Source organism: Heterodontus francisci, chromosome 48 (genome assembly GCF_036365525.1).
Source record: "Heterodontus francisci isolate sHetFra1 chromosome 48, sHetFra1.hap1, whole genome shotgun sequence".
Taxonomy (NCBI): Eukaryota; Metazoa; Chordata; class Chondrichthyes; order Heterodontiformes; family Heterodontidae; genus Heterodontus; species Heterodontus francisci.
In genome coordinates this window covers 16404341-16416394 of record NC_090418.1, presented here as the reverse complement: position 1 = coordinate 16416394, position 12054 = coordinate 16404341, and the positions used below count along the sequence as shown (strand labels likewise).

At 50.9% G+C, this 12054-nt stretch overlaps 12 non-coding genes across 12 annotated transcripts; all 12 read left to right on the top strand.

Annotated features, from left to right (window-relative positions):
• Positions 1-61: 61 nt before the first annotated feature.
• trnaq-uug (transfer RNA glutamine (anticodon UUG)) lies at positions 62-133 on the top strand. Its single transcript has one exon. It is a non-coding gene; the product is annotated as a tRNA-Gln (tRNA).
• A 1555-nt stretch (positions 134-1688) lies between these two features.
• Positions 1689-1760, top strand: trnaq-cug (transfer RNA glutamine (anticodon CUG)). The gene has a single exon. It is a non-coding gene; the product is annotated as a tRNA-Gln (tRNA).
• A 318-nt stretch (positions 1761-2078) lies between these two features.
• Positions 2079-2150, top strand: trnaq-uug (transfer RNA glutamine (anticodon UUG)). The gene has a single exon. It is a non-coding gene; the product is annotated as a tRNA-Gln (tRNA).
• Positions 2151-3705: 1555 nt separating this feature from the next.
• trnaq-cug (transfer RNA glutamine (anticodon CUG)) lies at positions 3706-3777 on the top strand. Its single transcript has one exon. It is a non-coding gene; the product is annotated as a tRNA-Gln (tRNA).
• Positions 3778-4095: 318 nt separating this feature from the next.
• trnaq-uug (transfer RNA glutamine (anticodon UUG)) lies at positions 4096-4167 on the top strand. The gene has a single exon. It is a non-coding gene; the product is annotated as a tRNA-Gln (tRNA).
• Positions 4168-5722: 1555 nt separating this feature from the next.
• On the top strand, positions 5723-5794 carry trnaq-cug (transfer RNA glutamine (anticodon CUG)). Its single transcript has one exon. It is a non-coding gene; the product is annotated as a tRNA-Gln (tRNA).
• A 318-nt stretch (positions 5795-6112) lies between these two features.
• On the top strand, positions 6113-6184 carry trnaq-uug (transfer RNA glutamine (anticodon UUG)). Its single transcript has one exon. It is a non-coding gene; the product is annotated as a tRNA-Gln (tRNA).
• A 1555-nt stretch (positions 6185-7739) lies between these two features.
• Positions 7740-7811, top strand: trnaq-cug (transfer RNA glutamine (anticodon CUG)). The gene has a single exon. It is a non-coding gene; the product is annotated as a tRNA-Gln (tRNA).
• Positions 7812-8129: 318 nt separating this feature from the next.
• trnaq-uug (transfer RNA glutamine (anticodon UUG)) lies at positions 8130-8201 on the top strand. Its single transcript has one exon. It is a non-coding gene; the product is annotated as a tRNA-Gln (tRNA).
• Positions 8202-9756: 1555 nt separating this feature from the next.
• Positions 9757-9828, top strand: trnaq-cug (transfer RNA glutamine (anticodon CUG)). The gene has a single exon. It is a non-coding gene; the product is annotated as a tRNA-Gln (tRNA).
• Positions 9829-10146: 318 nt separating this feature from the next.
• Positions 10147-10218, top strand: trnaq-uug (transfer RNA glutamine (anticodon UUG)). Its single transcript has one exon. It is a non-coding gene; the product is annotated as a tRNA-Gln (tRNA).
• Positions 10219-11773: 1555 nt separating this feature from the next.
• trnaq-cug (transfer RNA glutamine (anticodon CUG)) lies at positions 11774-11845 on the top strand. The gene has a single exon. It is a non-coding gene; the product is annotated as a tRNA-Gln (tRNA).
• Positions 11846-12054: the final 209 nt, after the last annotated feature.

The window sequence follows — 12054 nt, the reverse complement described above, 5'->3', positions numbered from 1 at the left end:
GGACTGAGAATGCCAGGGGAGTTGGAGAAAAGACTGTAGCCCTGGCACAGGACAGCCACTTGGTTCCATGGTGTAATGGTGAGCACTCTGGACTTTGAATCCAGCGATCCGAGTTCAAATCTCGGTGGAACCGGCATTCTTGTTGTCCCAGCTGCTGTTAAATTTGGGACACACAAGCGTTCGGCACATGGAGCTGAAATGCTGCTGCTGCGCCTTTCTTGTCTTCATCAAGAGGATTGAGCTTCAATGTCCAATTGCAACATCAGCCTGATCCACGTCTGCAGCAGAGCGACGTTGCAGCTTGTTCCGTGTCCTCAGTGCCTGCACTGCACAGGACAATGGCGTGAGCACAGCATTTCTTTGCAATCTGCATTCAGCAGGGGCGCTTCAACAAATTCAAGAGGGTTTCATCAAATGCAGGCGTCACAACGATTGTCTTCTTGCCCTCGAGCAAATGTGCATGTCATCGTTTCTTGCTTCACTGCCTTGCAACGTTTATAAACTGATCATCTGGCAAGTGTGCCAAACTAGAGTGTGCTGAGAAATGGCAAACACAAGCAGTGACATTAGAAGCTGCAGCCTGGACTGTCCGAGTTGCACAGCATCCACACCTTGAGAACAACTAGTGGGGAAGCTGAAGGTGTGCCTGAGAAAAGATTAAGCCGGAATGCAGACTGGAAATTACAATGTCCAGTGCTTGCAATTTGCTCGTGAAAATGCATTGCTATTTGGAGGGCTCAGCAAGGTATGGCCATTTGCAGTGCAGCTCCCCGTCACAAACCCCGTTGCCGAGGCATTGACTTTATCCCCATTCCCGACCGCTATCTGACGCTGAGACACACGATTGGAAAGCTCGGTGTCCCACTTGAGCCTTAGCCGGTCCGCCACCCGCACGTCTGGTCCATCAGCAAGGACACCTACTTGCACCTCTGCAACGTCACGCGACTAAGTCCCTGCCTCAGCTGATCCGCTGCTGACGTCTTCATCCGTGCCTCTGTTACCTGTGGACTTGACTATTCCAAAACGCCGGCGGACATCCTTCCGGTTTGCACCCTCCGTAAATGCGAGCTCATGGAAATCTCTGCTGCCCAGGTCCTAATTGGCACCTAGTGCAGCTCACCCAGCAACCCTGTGTTGGCGCAACGACATTGTCAACCGCTCTGACGACCGCTGATTTTTCGAATTCCCATGCCTGTTTAAAATTCCTTTGCCGCCTCGCACCTGCGTATCGCCGTAAGCTCATTCAGCTGTTCAAAGCTAGCAGAATCTCTGCGCTCCTCCCATCTTGAACTCTTTGGCTGCCCCGATTATAGCGTCGGTGGCCGTGCCTTCAGCTGCCTGTTCGCTAAGCTCTGCAATTGCCTCCTTAAAAGCGACGGCCTTTCTCGCTATTTGTCCTTGTTTGAGGCGCTCTTTCAAAGCAAAGGATTGGATCAAGCTTTTGATCAGCTGTGCAAATATATCCTTCTGAAGAGGCTCGCCACAAATGATGTCGGATAGTGCTGCAAAGTGTCTTGCAGATATTTTCTTACTCCAAGGCTGCTGTGCAGATGTAAGCGGTTGCTGATATTGCGTCTGGCCTCTTCCTGCGCAGGAAACATTCCACAGTTCTGTTCGATGTCGTCTGTGCTTTTGTAAAAGAGAAAGCTATGTCTGATTGACAACTTGCAAAGGCAAAGTTGCCTCTGGGTTCCATGGTGTAATGGTGAGCACTCTGGGCTCTGAATCCAGCGATCCGAGTTCAAATCTCGGTGGCACCTTATTTTCTCACTCCGCGCGATTCCATTTGCAAAAAGGGCAGCTTTTGCAATTTCACAACAAGGTCCAATTCAGGAGGAAAAGTTTCCGCCCAGATCACTTTCCATTGCCATCCGTCTGACTGCTACTCTTCTGCCAGCTGCCTGCACCGTGATCCACTCTTGCACTCGGTGCAGCTGGTGAAATCTTCCATTGAAAGGATGCACTGCTTTCCGTCAGACGACATATTGCATTCAAGTGCAGTCAGGGATGCTTGCAGGGACTGAGAATGCCAGGGGAGTTGGAGAAAAGACTGTAGCCCTGGCACAGGACAGCCACTTGGTTCCATGGTGTAATGGTGAGCACTCTGGACTTTGAATCCAGCGATCCGAGTTCAAATCTCGGTGGAACCGGCATTCTTGTTGTCCCAGCTGCTGTTAAATTTGGGACACACAAGCGTTCGGCACATGGAGCTGAAATGCTGCTGCTGCGCCTTTCTTGTCTTCATCAAGAGGATTGAGCTTCAATGTCCAATTGCAACATCAGCCTGATCCACGTCTGCAGCAGAGCGACGTTGCAGCTTGTTCCGTGTCCTCAGTGCCTGCACTGCACAGGACAATGGCGTGAGCACAGCATTTCTTTGCAATCTGCATTCAGCAGGGGCGCTTCAACAAATTCAAGAGGGTTTCATCAAATGCAGGCGTCACAACGATTGTCTTCTTGCCCTCGAGCAAATGTGCATGTCATCGTTTCTTGCTTCACTGCCTTGCAACGTTTATAAACTGATCATCTGGCAAGTGTGCCAAACTAGAGTGTGCTGAGAAATGGCAAACACAAGCAGTGACATTAGAAGCTGCAGCCTGGACTGTCCGAGTTGCACAGCATCCACACCTTGAGAACAACTAGTGGGGAAGCTGAAGGTGTGCCTGAGAAAAGATTAAGCCGGAATGCAGACTGGAAATTACAATGTCCAGTGCTTGCAATTTGCTCGTGAAAATGCATTGCTATTTGGAGGGCTCAGCAAGGTATGGCCATTTGCAGTGCAGCTCCCCGTCACAAACCCCGTTGCCGAGGCATTGACTTTATCCCCATTCCCGACCGCTATCTGACGCTGAGACACACGATTGGAAAGCTCGGTGTCCCACTTGAGCCTTAGCCGGTCCGCCACCCGCACGTCTTGTCCATCAGCAAGGACACCTACTTGCACCTCTGCAACGTCACGCGACTAAGTCCCTGCCTCAGCTGATCCGCTGCTGACGTCTTCATCCGTGCCTCTGTTACCTGTGGACTTGACTATTCCAAAACGCCGGCGGACATCCTTCCGGTTTGCACCCTCCGTAAATGCGAGCTCATGGAAATCTCTGCTGCCCAGGTCCTAATTGGCACCTAGTGCAGCTCACCCAGCAACCCTGTGTTGGCGCAACGACATTGTCAACCGCTCTGACGACCGCTGATTTTTCGAATTCCCATGCCTGTTTAAAATTCCTTTGCCGCCTCGCACCTGCGTATCGCCGTAAGCTCATTCAGCTGTTCAAAGCTAGCAGAATCTCTGCGCTCCTCCCATCTTGAACTCTTTGGCTGCCCCGATTATAGCGTCGGTGGCCGTGCCTTCAGCTGCCTGTTCGCTAAGCTCTGCAATTGCCTCCTTAAAAGCGACGGCCTTTCTCGCTATTTGTCCTTGTTTGAGGCGCTCTTTCAAAGCAAAGGATTGGATCAAGCTTTTGATCAGCTGTGCAAATATATCCTTCTGAAGAGGCTCGCCACAAATGATGTCGGATAGTGCTGCAAAGTGTCTTGCAGATATTTTCTTACTCCAAGGCTGCTGTGCAGATGTAAGCGGTTGCTGATATTGCGTCTGGCCTCTTCCTGCGCAGGAAACATTCCACAGTTCTGTTCGATGTCGTCTGTGCTTTTGTAAAAGAGAAAGCTATGTCTGATTGACAACTTGCAAAGGCAAAGTTGCCTCTGGGTTCCATGGTGTAATGGTGAGCACTCTGGGCTCTGAATCCAGCGATCCGAGTTCAAATCTCGGTGGCACCTTATTTTCTCACTCCGCGCGATTCCATTTGCAAAAAGGGCAGCTTTTGCAATTTCACAACAAGGTCCAATTCAGGAGGAAAAGTTTCCACCCAGATCACTTTCCATTGCCATCCGTCTGACTGCTACTCTTCTGCCAGCTGCCTGCACCGTGATCCACTCTTGCACTCGGTGCAGCTGGTGAAATCTTCCATTGAAAGGATGCACTGCTTTCCGTCAGACGACATATTGCATTCAAGTGCAGTCAGGGATGCTTGCAGGGACTGAGAATGCCAGGGGAGTTGGAGAAAAGACTATAGCCCTGGCACAGGACAGCCACTTGGTTCCATGGTGTAATGGTGAGCACTCTGCACTTTGAATCCAGCGATCCGAGTTCAAATCTCGGTGGAACCGGCATTCTTGTTGTCCCAGCTGCTGTTAAATTTGGGACACACAAGCGTTCGGCACATGGAGCTGAAATGCTGCTGCTGCGCCTTTCTTGTCTTCATCAAGAGGATTGAGCTTCAATGTCCAATTGCAACATCAGCCTGATCCACGTCTGCAGCAGAGCGACGTTGCAGCTTGTTCCGTGTCCTCAGTGCCTGCACTGCACAGGACAATGGCGTGAGCACAGCATTTCTTTGCAATCTGCATTCAGCAGGGGCGCTTCAACAAATTCAAGAGGGTTTCATCAAATGCAGGCGTCAAAACGATTGTCTTCTTGCCCTCGAGCAAATGTGCATGTCATCGTTTCTTGCTTCACTGCCTTGCAACGTTTATAAACTGATCATCTGGCAAGTGTGCCAAACTAGAGTGTGCTGAGAAATGGCAAACACAAGCAGTGACATTAGAAGCTGCAGCCTGGACTGTCCGAGTTGCACAGCATCCACACCTTGAGAACAACTAGTGGGGAAGCTGAAGGTGTGCCTGAGAAAAGATTAAGCCGGAATGCAGACTGGAAATTACAATGTCCAGTGCTTGCAATTTGCTCGTGAAAATGCATTGCTATTTGGAGGGCTCAGCAAGGTATGGCCATTTGCAGTGCAGCTCCCCGTCACAAACCCCGTTGCCGAGGCATTGACTTTATCCCCATTCCCGACCGCTATCTGACGCTGAGACACACGATTGGAAAGCTCGGTGTCCCACTTGAGCCTTAGCCGGTCCGCCACCCGCACGTCTGGTCCATCAGCAAGGACACCTACTTGCACCTCTGCAACGTCACGCGACTAAGTCCCTGCCTCAGCTGATCCGCTGCTGACGTCTTCATCCGTGCCTCTGTTACCTGTGGACTTGACTATTCCAAAACGCCGGCGGACATCCTTCCGGTTTGCACCCTCCGTAAATGCGAGCTCATGGAAATCTCTGCTGCCCAGGTCCTAATTGGCACCTAGTGCAGCTCACCCAGCAACCCTGTGTTGGCGCAACGACATTGTCAACCGCTCTGACGACCGCTGATTTTTCGAATTCCCATGCCTGTTTAAAATTCCTTTGCCGCCTCGCCCCTGCGTATCGCCGTAAGCTCATTCAGCTGTTCAAAGCTAGCAGAATCTCTGCGCTCCTCCCATCTTGAACTCTTTGGCTGCCCCGATTATAGCGTCGGTGGCCGTGCCTTCAGCTGCCTGTTCGCTAAGCTCTGCAATTGCCTCCTTAAAAGCGACGGCCTTTCTCGCTCTTTGTCCTTGTTTGAGGCGCTCTTTCAAAGCAAAGGATTGGATCAAGCTTTTGATCAGCTGTGCAAATATATCCTTCTGAAGAGGCTCGCCGCAAATGATGTCGGATAGTGCTGCAAAGTGTCTTGCAGATATTTTCTTACTCCAAGGCTGCTGTGCAGATGTAAGTGGTTGCTGATATTGCGTCTGGCCTCTTCCTGCGCAGGAAACATTCCACAGTTCTGTTCGATGTCGTCTGTGCTTTTGTAAAAGAGAAAGCTATGTCTGATTGACAACTTGCAAAGGCAAAGTTGCCTCTGGGTTCCATGGTGTAATGGTGAGCACTCTGGGCTCTGAATCCAGCGATCCGAGTTCAAATCTCGGTGGCACCTTATTTTCTCACTCCGCGCGATTCCATTTGCAAAAAGGGCAGCTTTTGCAATTTCACAACAAAGTCCAATTCAGGAGGAAAAGTTTCCGCCCAGATCACTTTCCATTGCCATCCGTCTGACTGCTACTCTTCTGCCAGCTGCCTGCACCGTGATCCACTCTTGCACTCGGTGCAGCTGGTGAAATCTTCCATTGAAAGGATGCACTGCTTTCCGTCAGACGACATATTGCATTCAAGTGCAGTCAGGGATGCTTGCAGGGACTGAGAATGCCAGGGGAGTTGGAGAAAAGACTGTAGCCCTGGCACAGGGCAGCCACTTGGTTCCATGGTGTAATGGTGAGCACTCTGGACTTTGAATCCAGCGATCCGAGTTCAAATCTCGGTGGAACCGGCATTCTTGTTGTCCCAGCTGCTGTTAAATTTGGGACACACAAGCGTTCGGCACATGGAGCTGAAATGCTGCTGCTGCGCCTTTCTTGTCTTCATCAAGAGGATTGAGCTTCAATGTCCAATTGCAACATCAGCCTGATCCACGTCTGCAGCAGAGCGACGTTGCAGCTTGTTCCGTGTCCTCAGTGCCTGCACTGCACAGGACAATGGCGTGAGCACAGCATTTCTTTGCAATCTGCATTCAGCAGGGGCGCTTCAACAAATTCAAGAGGGTTTCATCAAATGCAGGCGTCACAACGATTGTCTTCTTGCCCTCGAGCTAATGTGCATGTCATCGTTTCTTGCTTCACTGCCTTGCAACGTTTATAAACTGATCATCTGGCAAGTGTGCCAAACTAGAGTGTGCTGAGAAATGGCAAACACAAGCAGTGACATTAGAAGCTGCAGCCTGGACTGTCCGAGTTGCACAGCATCCACACCTTGAGAACAACTAGTGGGGAAGCTGAAGGTGTGCCTGAGAAAAGATTAAGCCGGAATGCAGACTGGAAATTACAATGTCCAGTGCTTGCAATTTGCTCGTGAAAATGCATTGCTATTTGGAGGGCTCAGCAAGGTATGGCCATTTGCAGTGCAGCTCCCCGTCACAAACCCCGTTGCCGAGGCATTGACTTTATCCCCATTCCCGACCGCTATCTGACGCTGAGACACACGATTGGAAAGCTCGGTGTCCCACTTGAGCCTTAGCCGGTCCGCCACCCGCACGTCTGGTCCATCAGCAAGGACACCTACTTGCACCTCTGCAACGTCACGCGACTAAGTCCCTGCCTCAGCTGATCCGCTGCTGACGTCTTCATCCGTGCCTCTGTTACCTGTGGACTTGACTATTCCAAAACGCCGGCGGACATCCTTCCGGTTTGCACCCTCCGTAAATGCGAGCTCATGGAAATCTCTGCTGCCCAGGTCCTAATTGGCACCTAGTGCAGCTCACCCAGCAACCCTGTGTTGGCGCAACGACATTGTCAACCGCTCTGACGACCGCTGATTTTTCGAATTCCCATGCCTGTTTAAAATTCCTTTGCCGCCTCGCCCCTGCGTATCGCCGTAAGCTCATTCAGCTGTTCAAAGCTAGCAGAATCTCTGCGCTCCTCCCATCTTGAACTCTTTGGCTGCCCCGATTATAGCGTCGGTGGCCGTGCCTTCAGCTGCCTGTTCGCTAAGCTCTGCAATTGCCTCCTTAAAAGCGACGGCCTTTCTCGCTCTTTGTCCTTGTTTGAGGCGCTCTTTCAAAGCAAAGGATTGGATCAAGCTTTTGATCAGCTGTGCAAATATATCCTTCTGAAGAGGCTCGCCGCAAATGATGTCGGATAGTGCTGCAAAGTGTCTTGCAGATATTTTCTTACTCCAAGGCTGCTGTGCAGATGTAAGCGGTTGCTGATATTGCGTCTGGCCTCTTCCTGCGCAGGAAACATTCCACAGTTCTGTTCGATGTCGTCTGTGCTTTTGTAAAAGAGAAAGCTATGTCTGATTGACAACTTGCAAAGGCAAAGTTGCCTCTGGGTTCCATGGTGTAATGGTGAGCACTCTGGGCTCTGAATCCAGCGATCCGAGTTCAAATCTCGGTGGCACCTTATTTTCTCACTCCGCGCGATTCCATTTGCAAAAAGGGCAGCTTTTGCAATTTCACAACAAGGTCCAATTCAGGAGGAAAAGTTTCCGCCCAGATCACTTTCCATTGCCATCCGTCTGACTGCTACTCTTCTGCCAGCTGCCTGCCACGTGATCCACTCTTGCACTCGGTGCAGCTGGTGAAATCTTCCATTGAAAGGATGCACTGCTTTCCGTCAGACGACATATTGCATTCAAGTGCAGTCAGGGATGCTTGCAGGGACTGAGAATGCCAGGGGAGTTGGAGAAAAGACTGTAGCCCTGGCACAGGACAGCCACTTGGTTCCATGGTGTAATGGTGAGCACTCTGGACTTTGAATCCAGCGATCCGAGTTCAAATCTCGGTGGAACCGGCATTCTTGTTGTCCCAGCTGCTGTTAAATTTGGGACACACAAGCGTTCGGCACATGGAGCTGAAATGCTGCTGCTGCGCCTTTCTTGTCTTCATCAAGAGGATTGAGCTTCAATGTCCAATTGCAACATCAGCCTGATCCACGTCTGCAGCAGAGCGACGTTGCAGCTTGTTCCGTGTCCTCAGTGCCTGCACTGCACAGGACAATGGCGTGAGCACAGCATTTCTTTGCAATCTGCATTCAGCAGGGGCGCTTCAACAAATTCAAGAGGGTTTCATCAAATGCAGGCGTCACAACGATTGTCTTCTTGCCCTCGAGCAAATGTGCATGTCATCGTTTCTTGCTTCACTGCCTTGCAACGTTTATAAACTGATCATCTGGCAAGTGTGCCAAACTAGAGTGTGCTGAGAAATGGCAAACACAAGCAGTGACATTAGAAGCTGCAGCCTGGACTGTCCGAGTTGCACAGCATCCACACCTTGAGAACAACTAGTGGGGAAGCTGAAGGTGTGCCTGAGAAAAGATTAAGCCGGAATGCAGACTGGAAATTACAATGTCCAGTGCTTGCAATTTGCTCGTGAAAATGCATTGCTATTTGGAGGGCTCAGCAAGGTATGGCCATTTGCAGTGCAGCTCCCCGTCACAAACCCCGTTGCCGAGGCATTGACTTTATCCCCATTCCCGACCGCTATCTGACGCTGAGACACACGATTGGAAAGCTCGGTGTCCCACTTGAGCCTTAGCCGGTCCGCCACCCGCACGTCTGGTCCATCAGCAAGGACACCTACTTGCACCTCTGCAACGTCACGCGACTAAGTCCCTGCCTCAGCTGATCCGCTGCTGACGTCTTCATCCGTGCCTCTGTTACCTGTGGACTTGACTATTCCAAAACGCCGGCGGACATCCTTCCGGTTTGCACCCTCCGTAAATGCGAGCTCATGGAAATCTCTGCTGCCCAGGTCCTAATTGGCACCTAGTGCAGCTCACCCAGCAACCCTGTGTTGGCGCAACGACATTGTCAACCGCTCTGACGACCGCTGATTTTTCGAATTCCCATGCCTGTTTAAAATTCCTTTGCCGCCTCGCACCTGCGTATCGCCGTAAGCTCATTCAGCTGTTCAAAGCTAGCAGAATCTCTGCGCTCCTCCCATCTTGAACTCTTTGGCTGCCCCGATTATAGCGTCGGTGGCCGTGCCTTCAGCTGCCTGTTCGCTAAGCTCTGCAATTGCCTCCTTAAAAGCGACGGCCTTTCTCGCTATTTGTCCTTGTTTGAGGCGCTCTTTCAAAGCAAAGGATTGGATCAAGCTTTTGATCAGCTGTGCAAATATATCCTTCTGAAGAGGCTCGCCACAAATGATGTCGGATAGTGCTGCAAAGTGTCTTGCAGATATTTTCTTACTCCAAGGCTGCTGTGCAGATGTAAGCGGTTGCTGATATTGCGTCTGGCCTCTTCCTGCGCAGGAAACATTCCACAGTTCTGTTCGATGTCGTCTGTGCTTTTGTAAAAGAGAAAGCTATGTCTGATTGACAACTTGCAAAGGCAAAGTTGCCTCTGGGTTCCATGGTGTAATGGTGAGCACTCTGGGCTCTGAATCCAGCGATCCGAGTTCAAATCTCGGTGGCACCTTATTTTCTCACTCCGCGCGATTCCATTTGCAAAAAGGGCAGCTTTTGCAATTTCACAACAAGGTCCAATTCAGGAGGAAAAGTTTCCGCCCAGATCACTTTCCATTGCCATCCGTCTGACTGCTACTCTTCTGCCAGCTGCCTGCACCGTGATCCACTCTTGCACTCGGTGCAGCTGGTGAAATCTTCCATTGAAAGGATGCACTGCTTTCCGTCAGACGACATATTGCATTCAAGTGCAGTCAGGGATGCTTGCAGGGACTGAGAATGCCAGGGGAGTTGGAGAAAAGACTGTAGCCCTGGCACAGGACAGCCACTTGGTTCCATGGTGTAATGGTGAGCACTCTGGACTTTGAATCCAGCGATCCGAGTTCAAATCTCGGTGGAACCGGCATTCTTGTTGTCCCAGCTGCTGTTAAATTTGGGACACACAAGCGTTCGGCACATGGAGCTGAAATGCTGCTGCTGCGCCTTTCTTGTCTTCATCAAGAGGATTGAGCTTCAATGTCCAATTGCAACATCAGCCTGATCCACGTCTGCAGCAGAGCGACGTTGCAGCTTGTTCCGTGTCCTCAGTGCCTGCACTGCACAGGACAATGGCGTGAGCACAGCATTTCTTTGCAATCTGCATTCAGCAGGGGCGCTTCAACAAATTCAAGAGGGTTTCATCAAATGCAGGCGTCACAACGATTGTCTTCTTGCCCTCGAGCAAATGTGCATGTCATCGTTTCTTGCTTCACTGCCTTGCAACGTTTATAAACTGATCATCTGGCAAGTGTGCCAAACTAGAGTGTGCTGAGAAATGGCAAACACAAGCAGTGACATTAGAAGCTGCAGCCTGGACTGTCCGAGTTGCACAGCATCCACACCTTGAGAACAACTAGTGGGGAAGCTGAAGGTGTGCCTGAGAAAAGATTAAGCCGGAATGCAGACTGGAAATTACAATGTCCAGTGCTTGCAATTTGCTCGTGAAAATGCATTGCTATTTGGAGGGCTCAGCAAGGTATGGCCATTTGCAGTGCAGCTCCCCGTCACAAACCCCGTTGCCGAGGCATTGACTTTATCCCCATTCCCGACCGCTATCTGACGCTGAGACACACGATTGGAAAGCTCGGTGTCCCACTTGAGCCTTAGCCGGTCCGCCACCCGCACGTCTGGTCCATCAGCAAGGACACCTACTTGCACCTCTGCAACGTCACGCGACTAAGTCCCTGCCTCAGCTGATCCGCTGCTGACGTCTTCATCCGTGCCTCTGTTACCTGTGGACTTGACTATTCCAAAACGCCGGCGGACATCCTTCCGGTTTGCACCCTCCGTAAATGCGAGCTCATGGAAATCTCTGCTGCCCAGGTCCTAATTGGCACCTAGTGCAGCTCACCCAGCAACCCTGTGTTGGCGCAACGACATTGTCAACCGCTCTGACGACCGCTGATTTTTCGAATTCCCATGCCTGTTTAAAATTCCTTTGCCGCCTCGCCCCTGCGTATCGCCGTAAGCTCATTCAGCTGTTCAAAGCTAGCAGAATCTCTGCGCTCCTCCCATCTTGAACTCTTTGGCTGCCCCGATTATAGCGTCGGTGGCCGTGCCTTCAGCTGCCTGTTCGCTAAGCTCTGCAATTGCCTCCTTAAAAGCGACGGCCTTTCTCGCTCTTTGTCCTTGTTTGAGGCGCTCTTTCAAAGCAAAGGATTGGATCAAGCTTTTGATCAGCTGTGCAAATATATCCTTCTGAAGAGGCTCGCCGCAAATGATGTCGGATAGTGCTGCAAAGTGTCTTGCAGATATTTTCTTACTCCAAGGCTGCTGTGCAGATGTAAGCGGTTGCTGATATTGCGTCTGGCCTCTTCCTGCGCAGGAAACATTCCACAGTTCTGTTCGATGTCGTCTGTGCTTTTGTAAAAGAGAAAGCTATGTCTGATTGACAACTTGCAAAGGCAAAGTTGCCTCTGGGTTCCATGGTGTAATGGTGAGCACTCTGGGCTCTGAATCCAGCGATCCGAGTTCAAATCTCGGTGGCACCTTATTTTCTCACTCCGCGCGATTCCATTTGCAAAAAGGGCAGCTTTTGCAATTTCACAACAAGGTCCAATTCAGGAGGAAAAGTTTCCGCCCAGATCACTTTCCATTGCCATCCGTCTGACTGCTACTCTTCTGCCAGCTGCCTGCCACGTGATCCACTCTTGCACTCGGTGCAGCTGGTGAAATCTTCCATTGAAAGGATGCACTGCTT